Source organism: Pseudorca crassidens, chromosome 1 (genome assembly GCF_039906515.1).
Source record: "Pseudorca crassidens isolate mPseCra1 chromosome 1, mPseCra1.hap1, whole genome shotgun sequence".
NCBI lineage: Eukaryota > Metazoa > Chordata > Mammalia > Artiodactyla > Delphinidae > Pseudorca > Pseudorca crassidens.
Window position 1 is genome coordinate 160,173,747 of NC_090296.1, and position 27,843 is coordinate 160,201,589.

Sequence of the window (27,843 nt, forward strand, 5' to 3'; positions counted from 1 at the left end):
CAGATTTCATTGCTCAGTGGTATTCTGTTGTACGTTAAGTACCGCAACTTCTTTATCAATTATTTGCTCTCTGGGATACTTAACTTGTACCATAGAAGAGGTTCCTGTAAACAGAGCCGTCCCAAATTTTGGGGTGGCTGTGTCTTTTTGATTTTAATTTCCCTAAGCTATAGGACCATAAGTGGAAATGCCCTAGACTCTGTTGCTTTGTTTTTCAGATGTATCAGGAAACACCATACACTTCTCCAGAGTGGCTGTTGGCAATTTACATCCCGCCCATCAGCATAACAAGGTTCCTTTATCCCCATGGCCTGTCTTGCATTTCTGCATTTTCCACTTTTTTCAGATGGCTCTTTAAACTGGGGGGAAGTGACACTTCATAGTAGTTCGGATTTCCATTGCAAGCTTGCTTGGTTTGCCAAAAAGGGCGTATGCGTTTTTTCCTGAATATATTCAGGAAAAAACGCATACGCCCTTTTTGGCCAAGTGCATCATTGTGGACGTTCTGCCTCTTTTCCTATGCTTTACATGCAATTCCAGTCTACCTCCTGAAATCGGTTTCCTGCAATTCTGCCCCGCTTTCAAGTCCTCTTGGCAGCCTTACTTCAATATATTTTTGGATGATAGCTGTCATTTATAACTCTGCAGGTTTGTGAATTACAGTGCCCCTAAGCTCCTTTCTTCAACTCGCTTTCTTGTGAGCTGGCCGCAACACCGCAGGATTGCTTCAGGCCCTAGTGTGGTTCCGGCATGGCACGCTGAGCCTTTGGTTAATTCCTCTTCCTGGTGGGAAATGAGAGTTAAATTTGCCCGTCCAGACACCTCCAGCTAGTCTCTCATTGGTTCTCCCTATTCCTGTTCAACTTTCAAAGAATTTGCAAACTGGGCCAAACAGGAGGTTAAAGGCACTGACTCTCCAAGTGGGGAGAGTGTTAGTAAAGCGTCTGGAATGTTGCACCCGAGTACCAGGGGACGAAACCTGAGACACATTTGAACACGTTTCCCGATCACACGGTGGATCATACTCTGGGTTCCACATGCATGTTTTACCTGAAGGAAGAATCCCTTAAACCTGGAGAGTTGAGACCCTTGGCATGGGTACCATGCAATATGACTTCAAAGGGTCTGCATTGGCTCACCGAACCTCACCAATCCTATCACTGCTGCGCTAATGCAATGTACACACGCTTCATTCTCTTTCAGAGACATATAAATCCATAGGTTTTAAGATTCTTACTAGTCAGGTATATTCTTAGGCGTTTAATATGGGGTGTAGAGTCCACTTCGTTGAGCAAGGAGTAGCTCTTGTCTATTACATATTTGGCTTATGGAACGGTATCTGTGCTAATTTCAATCTCTGGTTTTATGCAGCACCCCAACTCACCTTTGCCCTTAAGCAAGCATAAGTTGGTTTTCTACATTTGAGACACTGTTCTGTTTTGTAATTCAGTTCCTGTGTACCCAAGTTTACATTCCGTGTATTAGTGATATCTTATGATGTTTCTTTTTCTGTGTGACTTATTTCACTTAGAATCATCGTACCTGAATCCACTCATTATGCTGCTACGGGCCTTATGATATACATTTCATTGCTGAGTGATATTGCATTGTACGTAAGTACCACAAATTCTTTATCCATTTTTCGCTTTCTGTGATATTGAACTTGTACCACAAACGAGGTTCTTGTAAACAGAGCCGTCCCAAACTTTGCGGTGGCTGTGTCTTTTTGATTTTAATTTCCCTAAGCTATACGACCATAAGTGGAAGTGCCCTAGGCTCTGTTGCTTTGTTTTGTAGATGTTTCAGGAAACACCATAAACTTCTCCAGAGTGGCTGTTGGCAATTTACATCCCGCCCATCAGCATAACAAGGCTCCCAGTTCTCCATGGCCTGTCCTGCCTTTCTGGATTTTATACTTTTTTCAGATGGCCCTTTTGACCGGGGGGCAGTGAGACTTCATTGTAGTGCAGATTTCCTTTGCAAGCTTGCTTGGTTGGCCCAAAAGGGCGTATGCGTTTTTTCCTGAATATATTCAGGAAAAAACGCATACGCCCTTTTTAGCCAAGTGCATCATTGTGGACGTTCTGCCTCTTTTCCTATGCTTTACATGCAATTCCAGTCTACCTCCTGAAATCGGTTTCCTGCAATTCTGCCCCGCTTTCAAGTCCTCTTGGCAGCCTTACTTCAATATATTTTTGGACGATAGCTGTCATTTATAACTCTGCAGGTTTGTGAATTACAGTGCCCCTAAGCTCCTTTCTTCAACTCGCTTTCTTGTGAGCTGGCCGCAACACCGCAGGATTGCTTCAGGCCCTAGTGTGGTTCCGGCATGGCACGCTGAGCCTTTGGTTAATTCCTCTTCCTGGTGGGAAATGAGAGTTAAATTTGCCCGTCCAGGCACCTCCAGCTAGTCTCTCATTGGTTCTCCCTATTCCTGTTCATTTTCCGCAGAAATGGCAAACTGGGCCAAACAGGAGGTTAAAGGCACTGACTCTCCAAGTGAGGAGAGTGTTAGTAAAGCGTCTGGAATGTTGCACCCGAGTACCAGGGGACGAAACCTGAGACACATTTGAACACGTTTCCCGATCACACGGTGGATCATACTCTGGGTTCCACATGCATGTTGTAGCTGAAGGAAGAATCCCTTAAACCTGGAGAGTTGAGACCCATGGAATGGGTACCATGCAATGTGACCTCAAAGGGTCTGCATTTGCTCACCGAACCTCACCAGTCCTATCACTGCTGCGTTTATGCCGCTGTACACACGCTTGATTCTCTTTCGGAGACATAGAAATGTATAGGTTTTAAGATTCTTACTGGTAAGGTATATTCTTAGGCGTTTAATATGGGGTGTAGAGTCCACTTCGTTCAGCAAGGAGTAGCTCTTGTCTATTACATATTTGGCTTATGGAACGGTATCTGTGCTAATTTCAATCTCTGGTTTTATGCAGCACCCCAACTCACCTTTCCCCTTAAGCAAGCATAAGTTGGTTTTCTACATTTGAGACCCTGTTCTGTTTTGTAATTCAGTTCCTGTGTAGCCAAGTTTACATTCCGTTTAGTAGTGATATCTTATGATGTTTCTTTTTCTGTGTGACTTATCTCACTTAGAATCATCGTACCTGAATCCACTCATTATGCTGCTACGGGCCTGATGATATACATTTCATTGCTGAGTGATATTGCATTGTACGTAAGTACCACAACTTCTTTATCCATTTTTCACTTTCTGTGATATTGAACTTGTACTGTAAATGAAGTTCTTGTAAACAGAGCCGTCCCAAACTTTGGGGTGGCTGTGTCTTTTTGATTTTAATTTCCCTAAGCTATAGGACCATAAGTGGAAGTGCCCTAGGCTCTGTTGCTTTGTTTTGTAGATGTTTCAGGAAACACCATACACTTCTCCAGAGTGGCTGTTGGCAATTTACATCCCGCCCATCAGCATAACAAGGCTCCCAGTTCTCCATGGCCTGTCCTGCCTTTCTGGATTTTACACTTTTTTCAGATGGCCCTTTTGACCGGGGGGCAGTGAGACTTCATTGTAGTGCAGATTTCCTTTGCAAGCTTGCTTGGTTGGCCAAAAAGTGCGTATGCGTTTTTTCCTGAATATATTCAGGAAAAAACGCATACGCCCTTTTTGGCCAAGTGCATCATTGTGGACGTTCTGCCTCTTTTCCTATGCTTTACATGCAATTCCAGTCTACCTCCTGAAATCGGTTTCCTGCAATTCTGCCCCGCTTTCAAGTCCTCTTGGCAGCCTTACTTCAATATATTTTTGGATGATAGCTGTCATTTATAACTCTGCAGGTTTGTGAATTACAGTGCCTCTGAGCTCCTTTCTTCAACTCGCTTTCTTGTGAGCTGGCCGCAACACCGCAGGATTGCTTCAGGCCCTAGTGTGGTTCCGGCATGGCACGCTGAGCCTTTGGTTAATTCCTCTTCCTGGTGGGAAATGAGAGTTAAATTTGCCCGTCCAGACACCTCCAGCTACTCTCTCACTCTTTCTCCCTATTCCTGATCATCTTCCGCAAAAATTGCAAACTGGGCCAAACAGGTGGTTAAAGGCACTGACTCTCCAAGTGGGGAGAGTGTTAGTAAAGCGTCTGGAATGTTGCACCCGAGTACCAGGGGACGAAACCTGAGACACATTTGAACACGTATCCCGATCACACGGTGGATCATACTCTGGGTTCCACATGCATGTTTTAGCTGAAGGAAGAATCCCTTAAACCTGGAGAGTTGAGACCCATGGAATGGGTACCATGCAATATGACTTCAAAGGTTCTGCATTGGCTCACCGAACCTCACCAATCCTATCACTGCTGCACTTATGCCACTGTACACATGCTTGATTCTCTTTTGGAGACATATTAATCCATAGGTTTTAAGATTCTTACTAGTCAGGTATATTCTTAGACGTTTAATATGGGTTGTTGAGTCCTCTTCGTTGAGCAAGGAGTAGCTCTTGTCTATTACATATTTGGCTTATGGAACGGTATCTGTGCTAATTTCAATCTCTGGTTTTATGCAGCACCCCAACTCACCTTTCCCCTTAAGCAAGCATAAGTTGGTTTTCTACATTTGAGACCTTGTTCTGTTTTGTAATTCAGTTCCTGTGTAGCCAAGTTTACATTCCGTGTATTAGTGATATCTTATGATGTTTCTTTTTCTGTGTGACTTATCTCACTTAGAATCATCGTACCTGAATCCACTCATTATGCTGCTATGGGCCTGATGACATAGATTTCATTGCTGAGTGATATTGCATTGTACGTAAGTACCACAACTTCTTTATCCATTTTTCGCTTTCTGTGATATTGAACTTGTACCGTAAACGAGGTTCTTGTAAACAGAGCCGTCCCAAACTTTGGGGTGGCTGTGTCTTTTTGATTTTAATTTCCCTAAGCTATAGGACCATAAGTGGAAGTGCCCTAGGCTCTGTTGCTTTGTTTTGTAGATGTTTCAGGAAACACCATAAACTTCTCCAGAGTGGCTGTTGGCAATTTACATCCCGCCCATCAGCATAACAAGGCTCCCAGTTCTCCATGGCCTGTCCGGCCTTTCTGGATTTTACACTTTTTTCGGATGGCCCTTTTGACTGGGGGGCAGTGAGACTTCATTGTAGTGCAGATTTCCTTTGCAAGCTTGCTTGGTTGGCCAAAAAGGGCGTATGGGTTTTTTCCTGAATATATTCAGGAAAAAACGCATACGCCCTTTTTGGCCAAGTGCATCATTGTGGACATTCTGTCTCTTTTCCTATGCTTTACATGCAATTCCAGTCTACCTCCTGAAATCGGATTCCTGCAATTCTGCCCCGCTTTCGAGTCCTCTTGGCAGCCTTACTTCAATATATTTTTGGACGATAGCTGTCATTTATAACTCTGCAGGTTTGTGAATTACAGTGCCCCTGAGCTCCTTTCTTCAACTCGCTTTCTTGTGAGCTGGCCGCAACACCGCAGGATTGCTTCAGGCCCTAGTGTGGTTCCGGCATGGCACGCTGAGCCTTTGGTTAATTCCTCTTCCTGGTGGGAAATGAGAGTTAAATTTGCCCATCCAGACACCTCCAGCTAGTCTCTCATTGGTTCTCCCTATTCCTGTTCATCTTCCGCAGAAATTGCAAACTGGGCCAAACAGGAGGTTAAAGGCACTGACTCTCCAAGTGGGGAGAGTTTTACTAAAGCGTCTGGAATGTTGCACCCGAGTACCAGGGGAGAAAAACTGAGACACATTTGAACACGTTTCCCGATCACATGGTGGATCATACTCTGGGTTCCACATGCATGTTTTAGCTGAAGGAAGAATCCCTTAAACCTGGAGAGTTGAGACCCATGGAATGGCTACCATGCAATATGACTTCAAAGAGTCTGCATTTGCTCATCGAACCTCACCGATCCTATCACTGCTGCATTTATGCCGCTGTACACATGCTTGATTCTCTTTTGGAGACATATAAATCCATAGGTTTTAAGATTATTACTAGTCAGGTATATTCTTAGGCGATTAATATGGGGTGTAGAGTCCACTTCGTTGAGCAAGGAGTAGCTCTTGTCTATTACATATTTGGCTTATGGAACGGTATCTGTGCTAATTTCAATCTCTGGTTTTATGCAGAACCCCAACTCACCTTTCCCCTTAAGCAAGCATAAGTTGGTTTTCTACATTTGAGACCGTGTTCTGTTTTGTAATTCAGTTTCTGTGTAGCCAAGTTTACATTCCGTGTAGTAGTGATATCTTATGATGTTTCTTTTTCTGTGTGACTTATCTCACTTAGAATCATCGTACCTGAATCCACTCATTATGCTGCTACGGGCCTGATGATATAGATTTCATTGCTGAGTGATATTGCATTGTACGTAAGTACCACCACTTCTTTATCCATTTTTCGCTTTCTGTGATATTGAACTTGTACCGTAAACGAGGTTCTTGTAAACAGAGCCGTCCCAAACTTTGGGGTGGCTGTGTCTTTTTGATTTTAATTTCCCTAAGCTATAGGACCATAAGTGGAAGTGCCCTAGGCTCTGTTGCTTTGTTTTTTAGATGTTTCAGGAAACACCATACACTTCTCCAGAGTGGCTGTTGGCAATTTACATCCCGCCCATCAGCATAACAAGGCTCCCACGTCTCCATGGCCTGTCCTGCCTTTCTGGATTTTACACTTTTTTCAGATGGCCCTTTTGACCGGGGGGCAGTGAGACTTCATTGTAGTGCAGATTTCCTTTGCAAGCTTGCTTGGTTGGCCAAAAAGTGCGTATGCGTTTTTTCCTGAATATATTCAGGAAAAAACGCATACGCCCTTTTTGTCCAAGTGCATCATTGTGGACGTTCTGCCTCTTTTCCTATGCTTTACATGCAATTCCAGTCTACCTCCTGAAATCGGTTTCCTGCAATTCTGCCCCGCTTTCAAGTCCTCTTGGCAGCCTTACTTCAATATATTTTTGGATGATAGCTGTCATTTATAACTCTGCAGGTTTGTGAATTACAGTGCCTCTGAGCTCCTTTCTTCAACTCGCTTTCTTGTGAGCTGGCCGCAACACCGCAGGATTGCTTCAGGCCCTAGTGTCGTTCCGGCATGGCACGCTGAGCCTTTGGTTAATTCCTCTTCCTGGTGGGAAATGAGAGTTAAATTTGCCCGTCCAGACACCTCCAGCTAGTCTCTCACTGGTTCTCCCTATTCCTGATCATCTTCCGCAAAAATTGCAAACTGGGCCAAACAGGTGGTTAAAGGCACTGACTCTCCAAGTGGGGAGAGTGTTAGTAAAGCGTCTGGAATGTTGCACCCGAGTACCAGGGGACGAAACCTGAGACACATTTGAAAACGTATCCCGATCACACGGTGGATCATACTCTGGGTTCCACATGCATGTTTTAGCTGAAGGAAGAATCCCTTAAACCTGGAGAGTTGAGACCCATGGAATGGGTACCATGCAATATGACTTCAAAGGTTCTGCATTGGCTCACCGAACCTCAGCAATCCTATCACTGCTGCACTTATGCCACTGTATACATGCTTGATTCTCTTTTGGAGACATATTAATCCATAGGTTTTAAGATTCTTACTAGTCAGGTATATTCTTAGACGTTTAATATGGGTTGTTGAGTCCTCTTCGTTGAGCAAGGAGTAGCTCTTGTCTATTACATATTTGGCTTATGGAACGGTATCTGTGCTAATTTCAATCTCTGGTTTTATGCAGCACCCCAACTCACCTTTCCCCTTAAGCAAGCATAAGTTGGTTTTCTACATTTGAGACCTTGTTCTCATTTGTAATTCAGTTCCTGTGTAGCCAAGTTTACATTCCGTGTATTAGTGATATCTTATGATGTTTCTTTTTCTGTGTGACTTATCTCACTTAGAATCATCGTACCTGAATCCACTCATTATGCTGCTATGGGCCTGATGACATAGATTTCATTGCTGAGTGATATTGCATTGTACGTAAGTACCACAACTTCTTTATCCATTTTTCGCTTTCTGTGATATTGAACTTGTACCGTAAACGAGGTTCTTGTAAACAGAGCCGTCCCAAACTTTGGGGTGGCTGTGTCTTTTTGATTTTAATTTCTCTAAGCTATAGGACCATAAGTGGAAGTGCCCTAGGCTCTGTTGCTTTGTTTTTTAGATGTTTCAGGAAACACCATACACTTCTCCAGAGTGGCTGTTGGCAATTTACATCCCGCCCATCAGCATAACAAGGCTCCCAGTTCTCCATGGCCTGTCCAGCCTTTCTGGATTTTACACTTTTTTCGGATGGCCCTTTTGACCGGGGGGCAGTGAGACTTCATTGTAGTGCAGATTTCCTTTGCAAGCTTGCTTGGTTGGCCAAAAAGGGCATATGGGTTTTTTCCTGAATATATTCAGGAAAAAACGCATACGCCGTTTTTGGCCAAGTGCATCATTGTGGACATTCTGTCTCTTTTCCTATGCTTTACATGCAATTCCAGTCTACCTCCTGAAATCGGATTCCTGCAATTCTGCCCTGCTTTCGAGTCCTCTTGGCAGCCTTACTTCAATATATTTTTGGACGATAGCTGTCATTTATAACTCTGCAGGTTTGTGAATTACAGTGTCCCTGAGCTCCTTTCTTCAACTCGCTTTCTTGTGAGCTGGCCGCAACACCGCAGGATTGCTTCAGGCCCTAGTGTGGTTCCGGCATGGCACGCTGAGCCTTTGGTTAATTCCTCTTCCTGGTGGGAAATGAGAGTTAAATTTGCCCATCCAGACACCTCCAGCTAGTCTCTCATTGGTTTTCCCTATTCCTGTTCATCTTCCGCAGAAATTGCAAACTGGGCCAAACAGGAGGTTAAAGGCACTGACTCTCCAAGTGGGGAGAGTTTTACTAAAGCGTCTGGAATGTTGCACCCGAGTACCAGGGGAGAAAAACTGAGACACATTTGAACACGTTTCCCGATCACACGGTGGATCATACTCTGGGTTCCACATGCATGTTTTAGCTGAAGGAAGAATCCCTTAAACCTGGAGAGTTGAGACCCATGGAATGGCTAGCATGCAATATGACTTCAAAGGGTCTGCATTTGCTCATCAAACCTCACCAATCCTATCACTGCTGCGTTTATGCCGCTGTACACATGCTTGATTCTCTTTTGGAGACATATAAATCCATAGGTTTTAAGATTATTACTAGTCAGGTATATTCTTAGGCGATTAATATGGGGTGTAGAGTCCACTTCGTTGAGCAAGGAGTAGCTCTTGTCTATTACATATTTGGCTTATGGAATGGTATCTGTGCTAATTTCAATCTCTGGTTTTATGCAGAACCCCAACTCACCTTTCCCCTTAAGCAAGCATAAGTTGGTTTTCTACATTTGAGACCGTGTTCTGTTTTGTAATTCAGTTTCTGTGTAGCCAAGTTTTCATTCCGTGTAGTAGTGATATCTTATGATGTTTCTTTTTCTGTGTGACTTATCTCACTTAGAATCATCGTACCTGAATCCACTCATTATGCTGCTACGGGCCTGATGATATAGATTTCATTGCTGAGTGATATTGCATTGTACGTAAGTACCACAAATTCTTTATCCATTTTTCACCTTCTGTGATATTGAATTTGTACTGTAAATGAGGTTCTTGTAAACAGAGCCGTCCCAAACTTTGGGGTGGCTGTGTCTTTTTGATTTTAATTTCCCTAAGCTATAGGACCATAAGTGGAAGTGCCCTAGGCTCTGTTGCTTTGTTTTTTAGATGTTTCAGGAAACACCATACACTTCTCCAGAGTGGCTGTTGGCAATTTACATCCCGCCCATCAGCATAACAAGGCTCCCAGTTCTCCATGGCCTGTCCTGCCTTTCTGGATTTTATACTTTTTTCAGATGGCCCTTTTGACCGGGGGGCAGTGAGACTTCATTGTAGTGCAGATTTCCTTTGCAAGCTTGCTTGGTTGGCCAAAAAGGGCGTATGCGTTTTTTCCTGAATATATTCAGGAAAAAACGCATACGCCCTTTTTGGCCAAGTGCATCATTGTGGACGTTCTGCCTCTTTTCCTATGCTTTACATGCAATTCCAGTCTACCTCCTGAAATCGGTTTCCTGCAATTCTGCCCTGCTTTCAAGTCCTCTTGGCAGCCTTACTTCAATATATTTTTGGACGATAGCTGTCATTTTTAACTCTGCAGGTTTGTGAATTACAGTGCCCCTGAGCTCCTTTCTTCAACTCGCTTTCTTGTGAGCTGGCCGCAACACCGCAGGATTGCTTCAGGCCCTAGTGTGGTTCCGGCATGGCACGCTGAGCCTTTGGTTAATTCCTCTTCCTGGTGGGAAATGAGAGTTAAATTTGCCCGTCCAGACACCTCCAGCTAGTCTCTTATTGGTTCTCCCTATTCCTGTTCATTTTCCGCAGAAATTGCAAACTGGGCCAAACAGGAGGTTAAAGGCACTGACTCTCCAAGTGAGGAGAGTGTTAGTAAAGCGTCTGGAATGTTGCACCCGAGTACCAGGGGACGAAATCTGACACATTTGAACACGTTTCCCGATCACACGGTGGATCATACTCTGGGTTCCACATGCATGTTTTAGCTGAAGGAAGAATCCCTTAAACCTGGAGAGTTGAGACCCATGGAATGGGTACCATGCAATATGACTTCAAAGGGTCTGCATTTGCTCACCGAACCTCACCAATCCTATCACTGCTGCATTTATGCCGCTGTACACACGCTTGATTCTCTTTCGGAGACATATAAATCCATAGGTTTTAAGATTCTTACTAGTCAGGTATATTCTTAGGCATTTAATATGGGGTGTAGAGTCCACTTCGTTGAGCAAGGAGTAGCTCTTGTCTATTACCTATTTGGCTTATGGAACGGTATCTGTGCTAATTTCAATCTCTGGTTTTATGCAGCACCCCAACTCACCTTTCCCCTTAAGCAAGCATAAGTTGGTTTTCTACATTTGAGATCCTGTTCTGTTTTGTAATTCAGTTCCTGTGTAGCCAAGTTTACATTCCATGTATTAGTGATATCTTATGATGTTTCTTTTTCTGTGTGACTTATCTCACTTAGAATCATCGTACCTGAATCCACTCATTATGCTGCTACGGGCCTGATGACATAGATTTCATTCCTGAGTGATATTGCATTGTACGTACGTACCACAACTTCTTTATCCATTTTTCACTTTCTGCGATATTGAACTTGTACCGTAAATGAGGTTCTTGTAAACAGAGCCGTCCCATACTTTGGGGTGGCTGTGTCTTTTTGATTTTAATTTCCCTAAGCTATAGGACCATAAGTGGAAGTGCCCTAGGCTCTGTTGCTTTGTTTTTTAGATGTTTCAGGAAACACCATACACTTCTCCAGAGTGGCTGTTGGCAATTTACATCCCGCCCATCAGCATAACAAGGCTCCCAGTTCTCCATGGCCTGTCCGGCCTTTCTGGATTTTACACTTTTTTCAGATGGCCCTTTTGACTGGGGGGCAGTGAGACTTCATTGTAGTGCAGATTTCCTTTGCAAGCTTGCTTGGTTGGCCAAAAAGGGCGTATGCGTTTTTTCCTGAATATATTCAGGAAAAAACGCATATGCCCTTTTTGGCCAAGTGCATCATTGTGGACGTTCTGCCTCTTTTCCTATGCTTTACATGCAATTCCAGTCTACCTCCTGAAATCGGATTCCTGCAATTCTGCCCCGCTTTCAAGTCCTCTTGGCAGCCTTACTTCAATATATTTTTGGACGATAGCTGTCATTTATAACTCTGCAGGTTTGTGAATTACAGTGCCCCTGAGCTCCTTTCTTCAACTCGCTTTCTTGTGAGCTGGCCGCAACACCGCAGGATTGCTTCAGGCCCTAGTGTCGTTCCGGAATGGCACGCTGAGCCTTTGGTTAATTCCTCTTCCTGGTGGGAAATGAGAGTTAAATTTGCCAATCCAGACACCTCCAGCTAGTCTCTCATTTGTTCTCCCTATTCCTGTTCATTTTCCGCAGAAATTGCAAACTGGGCCAAACAGGAGGTTAAAGGCACTGACTCTCCAAGTGGGGAGAGTTTTACTAAAGCGTCTGGAATGTTGCACCCGAGTACCAGCGGAGAAAATCTGAGACACATTTGAACACGTTTCCCGATCACACGGTGGATCATACTCTGGGTTCCACATGCATGTTTTAGCTGAAGGAAGAATCCCTTAAACCTGGAGAGTTGAGACCCATGGAATGGCTGGCATGCAATATGACTTCAAAGGGTCTGCATTTGCTCATCAAACCTCACCAATCCTATCACTGCTGCGTTTATGCTGCTGTACACATGCTTCATTCTCTTTTGGAGACATATAAATCCATAGGTTTTAAGATTATTACTAGTCAGGTATATTCTTAGGCGATTAATATGGGGTGTAGAGTCCACTTCGTTGAGCAAGGAGTAGCTCTTGTCTATTACATATTTGGCTTATGGAATGGTATCTGTGCTAATTTCAATCTCTGGTTTTATGCAGAACCCCAACTCACCTTTCCCCTTAAGCAAGCATAAGTTGGTTTTCTACATTTGAGACCGTGTTCTGTTTTGTAATTCAGTTTCTGTGTAGCCAAGTTTACATTCCGTGTAGTAGTGATATCTTATGATGTTTCTTTTTCTGTGTGACTTATCTCACTTAGAATCATCGTACCTGAATCCACTCATTATGCTGCTACGGGCCTGATGATATAGATTTCATTGCTGAGTGATATTGCATTGTACGTAAGTACCACAAATTCTTTATCCATTTTTCACCTTCTGTGATATTGAATTTGTACTGTAAATGAGGTTCTTGTAAACAGAGCCGTCCCAAACTTTGGGGTGGCTGTGTCTTTTTGATTTTAATTTCCCTAAGCTATAGGACCATAAGTGGAAGTGCCCTAGGCTCTGTTGCTTTGTTTTTTAGATGTTTCAGGAAACACCATACACTTCTCCAGAGTGGCTGTTGGCAATTTACATCCCGCCCATCAGCATAACAAGGCTCCCAGTTCTCCATGGCCTGTCCTGCCTTTCTGGATTTTACACTTTTTTCAGATGGCCCTTTTGACCGGGGGGCAGTGAGACTTCATTGTAGTGCAGATTTCCTTTGCAAGCTTGCTTGGTTGGCCAAAAAGGGCGTATGCGTTTTTTCCTGAATATATTCAGGAAAAAACGCATACGCCCTTTTTGGCCAAGTGCATCATTGTGGACGTTCTGCCTCTTTTCCTATGCTTTACATGCAATTCCAGTCTACCTCCTGAAATCGGTTTCCTGCAATTCTGCCCTGCTTTCAAGTCCTCTTGGCAGCCTTACTTCAATATATTTTTGGACGATAGCTGTCATTTTTAACTCTGCAGGTTTGTGAATTACAGTGCCCCTGAGCTCCTTTCTTCAACTCGCTTTCTTGTGAGCTGGCCGCAACACCGCAGGATTGCTTCAGGCCCTAGTGTGGTTCCGGCATGGCACGCTGAGCCTTTGGTTAATTCCTCTTCCTGGTGGGAAATGAGAGTTAAATTTGCCCGTCCAGACACCTCCAGCTAGTCTCTTATTGGTTCTCCCTATTCCTGTTCATTTTCCGCAGAAATTGCAAACTGGGCCAAACAGGAGGTTAAAGGCACTGACTCTCCAAGTGAGGAGAGTGTTAGTAAAGTGTCTGGAATGTTGCACCCGAGTACCAGGGGACGAAATCTGACACATTTGAACACGTTTCCCGATCACACGGTGGATCATACTCTGGGTTCCACATGCATGTTTTAGCTGAAGGAAGAATCCCTTAAACCTGGAGAGTTGAGACCCATGGAATGGGTACCATGCAATATGACTTCAAAGGGTCTGCATTTGCTCACCGAACCTCACCAATCCTATCACTGCTGCATTTATGCCGCTGTACACACGCTTGATTCTCTTTCGAAGACATATAAATCCATAGGTTTTAAGATTCTTACTAGTCAGGTATATTCTTAGGCATTTAATATGGGGTGTAGAGTCCACTTCGTTGAGCAAGGAGTAGCTCTTGTCTATTACCTATTTGGCTTATGGAACGGTATCTGTGCTAATTTCAATCTCTGGTTTTATGCAGCACCCCAACTCACCTTTCCCCTTAAGCAAGCATAAGTTGGTTTTCTACATTTGAGATCCTGTTCTGTTTTGTAATTCAGTTCCTGTGTAGCCAAGTTTACATTCCATGTATTAGTGATATCTTATGATGTTTCTTTTTCTGTGTGACTTATCTCACTTAGAATCATCGTACCTGAATCCACTCATTATGCTGCTACGGGCCTGATGACATAGATTTCATTCCTGAGTGATATTGCATTGTACGTACGTACCACAACTTCTTTATCCATTTTTCACTTTCTGCGATATTGAACTTGTACCGTAAATGAGGTTCTTGTAAACAGAGCCGTCCCATACTTTGGGGTGGCTGTGTCTTTTTGATTTTAATTTCCCTAAGCTATAGGACCATAAGTGGAAGTGCCCTAGGCTCTGTTGCTTTGTTTTTTAGATGTTTCAGGAAACACCATACACTTCTCCAGAGTGGCTGTTGGCAATTTACATCCCGCCCATCAGCATAACAAGGCTCCCAGTTCTCCATGGCCTGTCCGGCCTTTCTGGATTTTACACTTTTTTCAGATGGCCCTTTTGACTGGGGGGCAGTGAGACTTCATTGTAGTGCAGATTTCCTTTGCAAGCTTGCTTGGTTGGCCAAAAAGGGCGTATGCGTTTTTTCCTGAATATATTCAGGAAAAAACGCATATGCCCTTTTTGGCCAAGTGCATCATTGTGGACGTTCTGCCTCTTTTCCTATGCTTTACATGCAATTCCAGTCTACCTCCTGAAATCGGATTCCTGCAATTCTGCCCCGCTTTCAAGTCCTCTTGGCAGCCTTACTTCAATATATTTTTGGACGATAGCTGTCATTTATAACTCTGCAGGTTTGTGAATTACAGTGCCCCTGAGCTCCTTTCTTCAACTCGCTTTCTTGTGAGCTGGCCGCAACACCGCAGGATTGCTTCAGGCCCTAGTGTCGTTCCGGAATGGCACGCTGAGCCTTTGGTTAATTCCTCTTCCTGGTGGGAAATGAGAGTTAAATTTGCCAATCCAGACACCTCCAGCTAGTCTCTCATTTGTTCTCCCTATTCCTGTTCATTTTCCGCAGAAATTGCAAACTGGGCCAAACAGGAGGTTAAAGGCACTGACTCTCCAAGTGGGGAGAGTTTTAGTAAAGCGTCTGGAATGTTGCACCCGAGTACCAGCGGAGAAAATCTGAGACACATTTGAACACGTTTCCCGATCACACGGTGGATCATACTCTGGGTTCCACATGCTTGTTTTAGCTGAAGGAAGAATCCCTTAAACCTGGAGAGTTGAGACCCATGGAATGGCTGGCATGCAATATGACTTCAAAGGGTCTGCATTTGCTCATCAAACCTCACCAATCCTATCACTGCTGCGTTTATGCTGCTGTACACATGCTTGATTCTCTTTTGGAGACATATAAATCCATAGGTTTTAAGATTATTACTAGTCAGGTATATTCTTAGGCGATTAATATGGGGTGTAGAGTCCACTTCGTTGAGCAAGGAGTAGCTCTTGTCTATTACATATTTGGCTTATGGAATGGTATCTGTGCTAATTTCAATCTCTGGTTTTATGCAGAACCCCAACTCACCTTTCCCCTTAAGCAAGCATAAGTTGGTTTTCTACATTTGAGACCGTGTTCTGTTTTGTAATTCAGTTTCTGTGTAGCCAAGTTTACATTCCGTGTAGTAGTGATATCTTATGATGTTTCTTTTTCTGTGTGACTTATCTCACTTAGAATCATCGTACCTGAATCCACTCATTATGCTGCTACGGGCCTGATGATATAGATTTCATTGCTGAGTGATATTGCATTGTACGTAAGTACCACAAATTCTTTATCCATTTTTCACCTTCTGTGATATTGAATTTGTACTGTAAATGAGGTTCTTGTAAACAGAGCCGTCCCAAACTTTGGGGTGGCTGTGTCTTTTTGATTTTAATTTCCCTAAGCTATAGGACCATAAGTGGAAGTGCCCTAGGCTCTGTTGCTTTGTTTTTTAGATGTTTCAGGAAACACCATACACTTCTCCAGAGTGGCTGTTGGCAATTTACATCCCGCCCATCAGCATAACAAGGCTCCCAGTTCTCCATGGCCTGTCCTGCCTTTCTGGATTTTACACTTTTTTCAGATGGCCCTTTTGACCGGGGGGCAGTGAGACTTCATTGTAGTGCAGATTTCCTTTGCAAGCTTGCTTGGTTGGCCAAAAAGGGCGTATGCGTTTTTTCCTGAATATATTCAGGAAAAAACGCATACGCCCTTTTTGGCCAAGTGCATCATTGTGGACGTTCTGCCTCTTTTCCTATGCTTTACATGCAATTCCAGTCTACCTCCTGAAATCGGTTTCCTGCAATTCTGCCCTGCTTTCAAGTCCTCTTGGCAGCCTTACTTCAATATATTTTTGGACGATAGCTGTCATTTTTAACTCTGCAGGTTTGTGAATTACAGTGCCCCTGAGCTCCTTTCTTCAACTCGCTTTCTTGTGAGCTGGCCGCAACACCGCAGGATTGCTTCAGGCCCTAGTGTGGTTCCGGCATGGCACGCTGAGCCTTTGGTTAATTCCTCTTCCTGGTGGGAAATGAGAGTTAAATTTGCCCGTCCAGACACCTCCAGCTAGTCTCTTATTGGTTCTCCCTATTCCTGTTCATTTTCCGCAGAAATTGCAAACTGGGCCAAACAGGAGGTTAAAGGCACTGACTCTCCAAGTGAGGAGAGTGTTAGTAAAGTGTCTGGAATGTTGCACCCGAGTACCAGGGGACGAAATCTGACACATTTGAACACGTTTCCCGATCACACGGTGGATCATACTCTGGGTTCCACATGCATGTTTTAGCTGAAGGAAGAATCCCTTAAACCTGGAGAGTTGAGACCCATGGAATGGGTACCATGCAATATGACTTCAAAGGGTCTGCATTGGCTCACCGAACCTCACCAATCCTATCACTGCTGCGCTTATGCCACTGTACACACCCTTGATTCTCTTTCGGAGACATATAAATCCATAGGTTTTAAGATTATTACTAGTCAGGTATATTCTTAGGCGATTAATATGGGGTGTTGAGTCCTCTTCGTTGAGCAAGGAGTAGCTCTTGTCTATTACATATTTGGCTTATGGAACGGTATCTGTGCTAATTTCAATCTCTGGTTTTATGCAACACCCCAACTCACCTTTCCCCTTAAGCAAGCATAAGTTGGTTTTCTACATTTGAGACCGTGTTCTGTTTTGTAATTCAGTTTCTGTGTAGCCAAGTTTACATTCCGTGTAGTAGTTATATCTTATGATGTTTCTTTTTCTGTGTGACTTACCTCACTTAGAATCATCGTACCTGAATCCACTCATTATGCTGCTACGGGCCTGATGATATAGATTTCATTGCTGAGTGATATTGCATTGTATGTAAGTACCACAAATTCTTTATCCATTTTTCACCTTCTGTGATATTGAATTTGTACTGTAAATGAGGTTCTTGTAAACAGAGCCGTCCCAAACTTTGGGGTGGCTGTGTCTTTTTGATTTTAATTTCCCTAAGCTATAGGACCATAAGTGGAAGTGCCCTAGGCTCTGTTGCTTTGTTTTTTAGATGTTTCAGGAAACACCATACACTTCTCCAGAGTGGCTGTTGGCAATTTACATCCCGCCCATCAGCATAACAAGGCTCCCAGTTCTCCATGGCCTGTCTTGCCTTTCTGGATTTTACACTTTTTTCAGATGGCCCTTTTGACTGGGGGGCAGTGAGACTTCATTGTAGTGCAGATTTCCTTTGCAAGCTTGCTTGGTTGGCCAAAAAGGGCGTATGCGTTTTTTCCTGAATATATTCAGGAAAAAACGCATACGCCCTTTTTGGCCAAGTGCATCATTGTGGACGTTCTGCCTCTTTTCGTATGCTTTACATGCAATTCCAGTCTACCTCCTGAAATTGGTTTCCTGCAATTCTGCCCCGCTTTCAAGTCCTCTTGGCAGCCTTACTTCAATATATTTTTGGACGATAGCTGTCATTTTTAACTCTGCAGGTTTGTGAATTACAGTGCCCCTGAGCTCCTTTCTTCAACTCGCTTTCTTGTGAGCTGGCCGCAACACCGCAGGATTGCTTCAGGCCCTAGTGTGGTTCCGGCATGGCACGCTGAGCCTTTGGTTAATTCCTCTTCCTGGTGGGAAATGAGAGTTACATTTGCCCATCCAGACACCTCCAGCTAGTCTCTCATTGGTTCTCCCTATTCCTGTTCATTTTCCGCAGAAATTGCAAACTGGGCCAAACAGGAGGTTAAAGGCACTGACTCTCCAAGTGGGGAGAGTTTTAGTAAAGCGTCTGGAATGTTGCACCCAAGTACCAGCGGAGAAAATCTGAGACACATTTGAACACGTTTCCCGGTCACACGGTGGATCATACTCTGGGTTCCACATGCATGTTTTAGCTGAAGGAAGAATCCCTTAAACCTGGAGAGTTGAGACCCATGGAATGGCTAGCATGCAATATGACTTCAAAGGGTCTGCATTTGCTCATCAAACCTCACCAATCCTATCACTGCTGCGTTTATGCCGCTGTACACATGCTTGATTCTCTTTTGGAGACATATAAATCCATAGGTTTTAAGATTATTACTAGTCAGGTATATTCTTAGGCGATTAATATGGGGTGTAGAGTCCACTTCGTTGAGCAAGGAGTAGCTCTTGTCTATTACATATTTGGCTTATGGAATGGTATCTGTGCTAATTTCAATCTCTGGTTTTATGCAGAACCCCAACTCACCTTTCCCCTTAAGCAAGCATAAGTTGGTTTTCTACATTTGAGACCGTGTTCTGTTTTGTAATTCAGTTTCTGTGTAGCCAAGTTTTCATTCCGTGTAGTAGTGATATCTTATGATGTTTCTTTTTCTGTGTGACTTATCTCACTTAGAATCATCGTACCTGAATCCACTCATTATGCTGCTACGGGCCTGATGATATAGATTTCATTGCTGAGTGATATTGCATTGTACGTAAGTACCACAAATTCTTTATCCATTTTTCACCTTCTGTGATATTGAATTTGTACTGTAAATGAGGTTCTTGTAAACAGAGCCGTCCCAAACTTTGGGGTGGCTGTGTCTTTTTGATTTTAATTTCCCTAAGCTATAGGACCATAAGTGGAAGTGCCCTAGGCTCTGTTGCTTTGTTTTTTAGATGTTTCAGGAAACACCATACACTTCTCCAGAGTGGCTGTTGGCAATTTACATCCCGCCGATCAGCATAACAAGGCTCCCAGTTCTCCATGGCCTGTCCTGCCTTTCTGGATTTTATACTTTTTTCAGATGGCCCTTTTGACCGGGGGGCAGTGAGACTTCATTGTAGTGCAGATTTCCTTTGCAAGCTTGCTTGGTTGGCCAAAAAGGGCGTATGCGTTTTTTCCTGAATATATTCAGGAAAAAACGCATACGCCCTTTTTGGCCAAGTGCATCATTGTGGACGTTCTGCCTCTTTTCGTATGCTTTACATGCAATTCCAGTCTACCTCCTGAAATCGGTTTCCTGCAATTCTGCCCTGCTTTCAAGTCCTCTTGGCAGCCTTACTTCAATATATTTTTGGACGATAGCTGTCATTTTTAACTCTGCAGGTTTGTGAATTACAGTGCCCCTGAGCTCCTTTCTTCAACTCGCTTTCTTGTGAGCTGGCCGCAACACCGCAGGATTGCTTCAGGCCCTAGTGTGGTTCCGGCATGGCACGCTGAGCCTTTGGTTAATTCCTCTTCCTGGTGGGAAATGAGAGTTAAATTTGCCCGTCCAGACACCTCCAGCTAGTCTCTTATTGGTTCTCCCTATTCCTGTTCATTTTCCGCAGAAATTGCAAACTGGGCCAAACAGGAGGTTAAAGGCACTGACTCTCCAAGTGAGGAGAGTGTTAGTAAAGCGTCTGGAATGTTGCACCCGAGTACCAGGGGACGAAATCTGACACATTTGAACACGTTTCCCGATCACACGGTGGATCATACTCTGGGTTCCACATGCATGTTTTAGCTGAAGGAAGAATCCCTTAAACCTGGAGAGTTGAGACCCATGGAATGGGTACCATGCAATATGACTTCAAAGGGTCTGCATTGGCTCACCGAACCTCACCAATCCTATCACTGCTGCGCTTATGCCACTGTACACACCCTTGATTCTCTTTCGGAGACATATAAATCCATAGGTTTTAAGATTCTTCCTAGTCAGGTATATTCTTAGACGTTTAATATGGGGTGTTGAGTCCTCTTCGTTGAGCAAGGAGTAGCTCTTGTCTATTACATATTTGGCTTATGGAACGGTATCTGTGCTAATTTCAATCTCTGGTTTTATGCAGCACCCCAACTCACCTTTCCCCTTAAGCAAGCATAAGTTGGTTTTCTACATTTGAGACCTTGTTCTGTTTTGTAATTCAGTTCCTGTGTAGCCAAGTTTACATTCCGTGTATTAGTGATATCTTATGATGTTTCTTTTTCTGTGTGACTTATCTCACTTAGAATCATCGTACCTGAATCCACTCATTATGCTGCTATGGGCCTGATGACATAGATTTCATTGCTGAGTGATATTGCATTGTACGTAAGTACCACAACTTCTTTATCCATTTTTCACTTTCTGTGATATTGAACTTGTACCGTAAACGAGGTTCTTGTAAACAGAGCCGTCCCAAACTTTGGGGTGGCTGTGTCTTTTTGATTTTAATTTCCCTAAGCTATACGACCATAAGTGGAAGTGCCCTAGGCTCTGTTGCTTTGTTTTTTAGATGTTTCAGGAAACACCATACACTTCTCCAGAGTGGCTGTTGGCAATTTACATCCCGCCGATCAGCATAACAAGGCTCCCAGTTCTCCATGGCCTGTCCGGCCTTTCTGGATTTTACACTTTTTTCAGATGGCCCTTTTGACTGGGGGGCAGTGAGACTTCATTGTAGTGCAGATTTCCTTTGCAAGCTTGCTTGGTTGGCCAAAAAGGGCGTATGCGTTTTTTCCTGAATATATTCAGGAAAAAACGCATATGCCCTTTTTGGCCAAGTGCATCATTGTGGACGTTCTGCCTCATTTCGTATGCTTTACATGCAATTCCAGTCTACCTCCTGAAATCGGTTTCCTGCAATTCTGCCCCGCTTTCAAGTCCTCTTGGCAGCCTTACTTCAATATATTTTTGGACGATAGCTGTCATTTTTAACTCTGCAGGTTTGTGAATTACAGTGCCCCTGAGCTCCTTTCTTCAACTCGCTTTCTTGTGAGCTGGCCGCAACACCGCAGGATTGCTTCAGGCCCTAGTGTCGTTCCGGCATGGCACGCTGAGCCTTTGGTTAATTCCTCTTCCTGGTGGGAAATGAGAGTTACATTTGCCCATCCAGACACCTCCAGCTAGTCTCTCATTGGTTCTCCCTATTCCTGTTCATTTTCCGCAGAAATTGCAAACTGGGCCAAACAGGAGGTTAAAGGCACTGACTCTCCAAGTGGGGAGAGTTTTAGTAAAGCGTCTGGAATGTTGCACCCAAGTACCAGCGGAGAAAATCTGAGACACATTTGAACACGTTTCCCGATCACACGGTGGATCATACTCTGGGTTCCACATGCATGTTTTAGCTGAAGGAAGAATCCCTTAAACCTGGAGAGTTGAGACCCATGGAATGGCTAGCATGCAATATGACTTCAAAGGGTCTGCATTTGCTCATCAAACCTCACCAATCCTATCACTGCTGCGTTTATGCCGCTGTACACATGCTTGATTCTCTTTTGGAGACATATAAATCCATAGGTTTTAAGATTATTACTAGTCAGGTATATTCTTAGGCGATTAATATGGGGTGTAGAGTCCACTTCGTTGAGCAAGGAGTAGCTCTTGTCTATTACATATTTGGCTTATGGAATGGTATCTGTGCTAATTTCAATCTCTGGTTTTATGCAGAACCCCAACTCACCTTTCCCCTTAAGCAAGCATAAGTTGGTTTTCTACATTTGAGACCGTGTTCTGTTTTGTAATTCAGTTTCTGTGTAGCCAAGTTTTCATTCCGTGTAGTAGTGATATCTTATGATGTTTCTTTTTCTGTGTGACTTATCTCACTTAGAATCATCGTACCTGAATCCACTCATTATGCTGCTACGGGCCTGATGATATAGATTTCATTGCTGAGTGATATTGCATTGTACGTAAGTACCACAAATTCTTTATCCATTTTTCACCTTCTGTGATATTGAATTTGTACTGTAAATGAGGTTCTTGTAAACAGAGCCGTCCGAAACTTTGGGGTGGCTGTGTCTTTTTGATTTTAATTTCCCTAAGCTATAGGACCATAAGTGGAAGTGCCCTAGGCTCTGTTGCTTTGTTTTTTAGATGTTTCAGGAAACACCATACACTTCTCCAGAGTGGCTGTTGGCAATTTACATCCCGCCGATCAGCATAACAAGGCTCCCAGTTCTCCATGGCCTGTCCTGCCTTTCTGGATTTTATACTTTTTTCAGATGGCCCTTTTGACCGGGGGGCAGTGAGACTTCATTGTAGTGCAGATTTCCTTTGCAAGCTTGCTTGGTTGGCCGAAAAGGGCGTATGCGTTTTTTCCTGAATATATTCAGGAAAAAATGCATACGCCCTTTTTGGCCAAGTGCATCATTGTGGACGTTCTGCCTCTTTTCCTATGCTTTACATGCAATTCCAGTCTACCTCCTGAAATCGGTTTCCTGCAATTCTGCCTCGCTTTCAAGTCCTCTTGGCAGCCTTACTTCAATATATTTTTGGACGATAGCTGTCATTTTTAACTCTGCAGGTTTGTGAATTACAGTGCCCCTGAGCTCCTTTCTTCAACTCGCTTTCTTGTGAGCTGGCCGCAACACCGCAGGATTGCTTCAGGCCCTAGTGTGGTTCCGGCATGGCACGCTGAGCCTTTGGTTAATTCCTCTTCCTGGTGGGAAATGAGAGTTAAATTTGCCCGTCCAGACACCTCCAGCTAGTCTCTTATTGGTTCTCCCTATTCCTGTTCATTTTCCGCAGAAATTGCAAACTGGGCCAAACAGGAGGTTAAAGGCACTGACTCTCCAAGTGAGGAGAGTGTTAGTAAAGCGTCTGGAATGTTGCACCCGAGTACCAGGGGACGAAATCTGACACATTTGAACACGTTTCCCGATCACACGGTGGATCATACTCTGGGTTCCACATGCATGTTTTAGCTGAAGGAAGAATCCCTTAAACCTGGAGAGTTGAGACCCATGGAATGGGTACCATGCAATATGACTTCAAAGGGTCTGCATTGGCTCACCGAACCTCACCAATCCTATCACTGCTGCGCTTATGCCACTGTACACACCCTTGATTCTCTTTCGGAGACATATAAATCCATAGGTTTTAAGATTCTTCCTAGTCAGGTATATTCTTAGACGTTTAATATGGGGTGTTGAGTCCTCTTCGTTGAGCAAGGAGTAGCTCTTGTCTATTACATATTTGGCTTATGGAACGGTATCTGTGCTAATTTCAATCTCTGGTTTTATGCAGCACCCCAACTCACCTTTCCCCTTAAGCAAGCATAAGTTGGTTTTCTACATTTGAGACCTTGTTCTGTTTTGTAATTCAGTTCCTGTGTAGCCAAGTTTACATTCCGTGTATTAGTGATATCTTATGATGTTTCTTTTTCTGTGTGACTTATCTCACTTAGAATCATCGTACCTGAATCCACTCATTATGCTGCTATGGGCCTGATGACATAGATTTCATTGCTGAGTGATATTGCATTGTACGTAAGTACCACAACTTCTTTATCCATTTTTCACTTTCTGTGATATTGAACTTGTACCGTAAACGAGGTTCTTGTAAACAGAGCCGTCCCAAACTTTGGGGTGGCTGTGTCTTTTTGATTTTAATTTCCCTAAGCTATACGACCATAAGTGGAAGTGCCCTAGGCTCTGTTGCTTTGTTTTTTAGATGTTTCAGGAAACACCATACACTTCTCCAGAGTGGCTGTTGGCAATTTACATCCCGCCGATCAGCATAACAAGGCTCCCAGTTCTCCATGGCCTGTCCGGCCTTTCTGGATTTTACACTTTTTTCAGATGGCCCTTTTGACTGGGGGGCAGTGAGACTTCATTGTAGTGCAGATTTCCTTTGCAAGCTTGCTTGGTTGGCCAAAAAGGGCGTATGCGTTTTTTCCTGAATATATTCAGGAAAAAACGCATATGCCCTTTTTGGCCAAGTGCATCATTGTGGACGTTCTGCCTCATTTCGTATGCTTTACATGCAATTCCAGTCTACCTCCTGAAATCGGTTTCCTGCAATTCTGCCCCGCTTTCAAGTCCTCTTGGCAGCCTTACTTCAATATATTTTTGGACGATAGCTGTCATTTTTAACTCTGCAGGTTTGTGAATTACAGTGCCCCTGAGCTCCTTTCTTCAACTCGCTTTCTTGTGAGCTGGCCGCAACACCGCAGGATTGCTTCAGGCCCTAGTGTCGTTCCGGCATGGCACGCTGAGCCTTTGGTTAATTCCTCTTCCTGGTGGGAAATGAGAGTTACATTTGCCCATCCAGACACCTCCAGCTAGTCTCTCATTGGTTCTCCCTATTCCTGTTCATTTTCCGCAGAAATTGCAAACTGGGCCAAACAGGAGGTTAAAGGCACTGACTCTCCAAGTGGGGAGAGTTTTAGTAAAGCGTCTGGAATGTTGCACCCAAGTACCAGCGGAGAAAATCTGAGACACATTTGAACACGTTTCCCGATCACACGGTGGATCATACTCTGGGTTCCACATGCATGTTTTAGCTGAAGGAAGAATCCCTTAAACCTGGAGAGTTGAGACCCATGGAATGGCTAGCATGCAATATGACTTCAAAGGGTCTGCATTTGCTCATCAAACCTCACCAATCCTATCACTGCTGCGTTTATGCCGCTGTACACATGCTTGATTCTCTTTTGGAGACATATAAATCCATAGGTTTTAAGATTATTACTAGTCAGGTATATTCTTAGGCGATTAATATGGGGTGTAGAGTCCACTTCGTTGAGCAAGGAGTAGCTCTTGTCTATTACATATTTGGCTTATGGAATGGTATCTGTGCTAATTTCAATCTCTGGTTTTATGCAGAACCCCAACTCACCTTTCCCCTTAAGCAAGCATAAGTTGGTTTTCTACATTTGAGACCGTGTTCTGTTTTGTAATTCAGTTTCTGTGTAGCCAAGTTTTCATTCCGTGTAGTAGTGATATCTTATGATGTTTCTTTTTCTGTGTGACTTATCTCACTTAGAATCATCGTACCTGAATCCACTCATTATGCTGCTACGGGCCTGATGATATAGATTTCATTGCTGAGTGATATTGCATTGTACGTAAGTACCACAAATTCTTTATCCATTTTTCACCTTCTGTGATATTGAATTTGTACTGTAAATGAGGTTCTTGTAAACAGAGCCGTCCGAAACTTTGGGGTGGCTGTGTCTTTTTGATTTTAATTTCCCTAAGCTATAGGACCATAAGTGGAAGTGCCCTAGGCTCTGTTGCTTTGTTTTTTAGATGTTTCAGGAAACACCATACACTTCTCCAGAGTGGCTGTTGGCAATTTACATCCCGCCGATCAGCATAACAAGGCTCCCAGTTCTCCATGGCCTGTCCTGCCTTTCTGGATTTTATACTTTTTTCAGATGGCCCTTTTGACCGGGGGGCAGTGAGACTTCATTGTAGTGCAGATTTCCTTTGCAAGCTTGCTTGGTTGGCCGAAAAGGGCGTATGCGTTTTTTCCTGAATATATTCAGGAAAAAATGCATGCGCCCTTTTTGGCCAAGTGCATCATTGTGGACGTTCTGCCTCTTTTCCTATGCTTTACATGCAATTCCAGTCTACCTCCTGAAATCGGTTTCCTGCAATTCTGCCTCGCTTTCAAGTCCTCTTGGCAGCCTTACTTCAATATATTTTTGGACGATAGCTGTCATTTTTAACTCTGCAGGTTTGTGAATTACAGTGCCCCTGAGCTCCTTTCTTCAACTCGCTTTCTTGTGAGCTGGCCGCAACACCGCAGGATTGCTTCAGGCCCTAGTGTGGTTCCGGCATGGCACGCTGAGCCTTTGGTTAATTCCTCTTCCTGGTGGGAAATGAGAGTTAAATTTGCCCGTCCAGACACCTCCAGCTAGTCTCTTATTGGTTCTCCCTATTCCTGTTCATTTTCCGCAGAAATTGCAAACTGGGCCAAACAGGAGGTTAAAGGCACTGACTCTCCAAGTGAGGAGAGTGTTAGTAAAGCGTCTGGAATGTTGCACCCGAGTACCAGGGGACGAAATCTGACACATTTGAACACGTTTCCCGATCACACGGTGGATCATACTCTGGGTTCCACATGCATGTTTTAGCTGAAGGAAGAATCCCTTAAACCTGGAGAGTTGAGACCCATGGAATGGGTACCATGCAATATGACTTCAAAGGGTCTGCATTGGCTCACCGAACCTCACCAATCCTATCACTGCTGCGCTTATGCCACTGTACACACCCTTGATTCTCTTTCGGAGACATATAAATCCATAGGTTTTAAGATTCTTCCTAGTCAGGTATATTCTTAGACGTTTAATATGGGGTGTTGAGTCCTCTTCGTTGAGCAAGGAGTAGCTCTTGTCTATTACATATTTGGCTTATGGAACGGTATCTGTGCTAATTTCAATCTCTGGTTTTATGCAGCACCCCAACTCACCTTTCCCCTTAAGCAAGCATAAGTTGGTTTTCTACATTTGAGACCTTGTTCTGTTTTGTAATTCAGTTCCTGTGTAGCCAAGTTTACATTCCGTGTATTAGTGATATCTTATGATGTTTCTTTTTCTGTGTGACTTATCTCACTTAGAATCATCGTACCTGAATCCACTCATTATGCTGCTATGGGCCTGATGACATAGATTTCATTGCTGAGTGATATTGCATTGTACGTAAGTACCACAACTTCTTTATCCATTTTTCGCTTTCTGTGATATTGAACTTGTACCGTAAACGAGGTTCTTGTAAACAGAGCCGTCCCAAACTTTGGGGTGGCTGTGTTTTTTTGATTTTAATTTCCCTAAGCTATACGACCATAAGTGGAAGTGCCCTAGGCTCTGTTGCTTTGTTTTTTAGATGTTTCAGGAAACACCATACACTTCTCCAGAGTGGCTGTTGGCAATTTACATCCCGCCCATCAGCATAACAAGGCTCCCAGTTCTCCATGGCCTGTCCTGCCTTTCTGGATTTTACACTTTTTTCAGATGGCCCTTTTGACTGGGGGGCAGTGAGACTTCATTGTAGTGCAGATTTCCTTTGCAAGCTTGCTTGGTTGGCCAAAAAGGGCGTATGCGTTTTTTCCTGAATATATTCAGGAAAAAACGCATATGCCCTTTTTGGCCAAGTGCATCATTGTGGACGTTCTGCCTCTTTTCCTATGCTTTACATGCAATTCCAGTCTACCTCCTGAAATCGGTTTCCTGCAATTCTGCCCCGCTTTCAAGTCCTCTTGGCAGCCTTACTTCAATATATTTTTGGACGATAGCTGTCATTTATAACTCTGCAGGTTTGTGAATTACAGTGCCCCTGAGCTCCTTTCTACAACTCGCTTTCTTGTGAGCTGGCCGCAACACCGCAGGATTGCTTCAGGCCCTAGTGTCGTTCCGGCATGGCACGCTGAGCCTTTGGTTAATTCCTCTTCCTGGTGGGAAATGAGAGTTACATTTGCCCATCCAGACACCTCCAGCTAGTCTCTCATTGGTTCTCCCTATTCCTGTTCATTTTCCGCAGAAATTGCAATCTGGGCCAAACAGGAGGTTAAAGGCACTGACTCTCCAAGTGGGGAGAGTTTTAGTAAAGCGTGTGGAATGTTGCACCCGAGTACCAGCGGAGAAAATCTGAGACACATTTGAAC

At 43.8% G+C, this 27,843-nt stretch overlaps 1 long non-coding RNA gene across 1 annotated transcript in view; it reads left to right on the forward strand.

Moving 5' to 3' along the window:
* Positions 1 to 27,843, forward strand: part of LOC137203711 (uncharacterized) — a 789,055-nt gene that overhangs the window by 717,400 nt on the left and 43,812 nt on the right. The gene's annotated exons all lie outside the window — the stretch shown is intronic.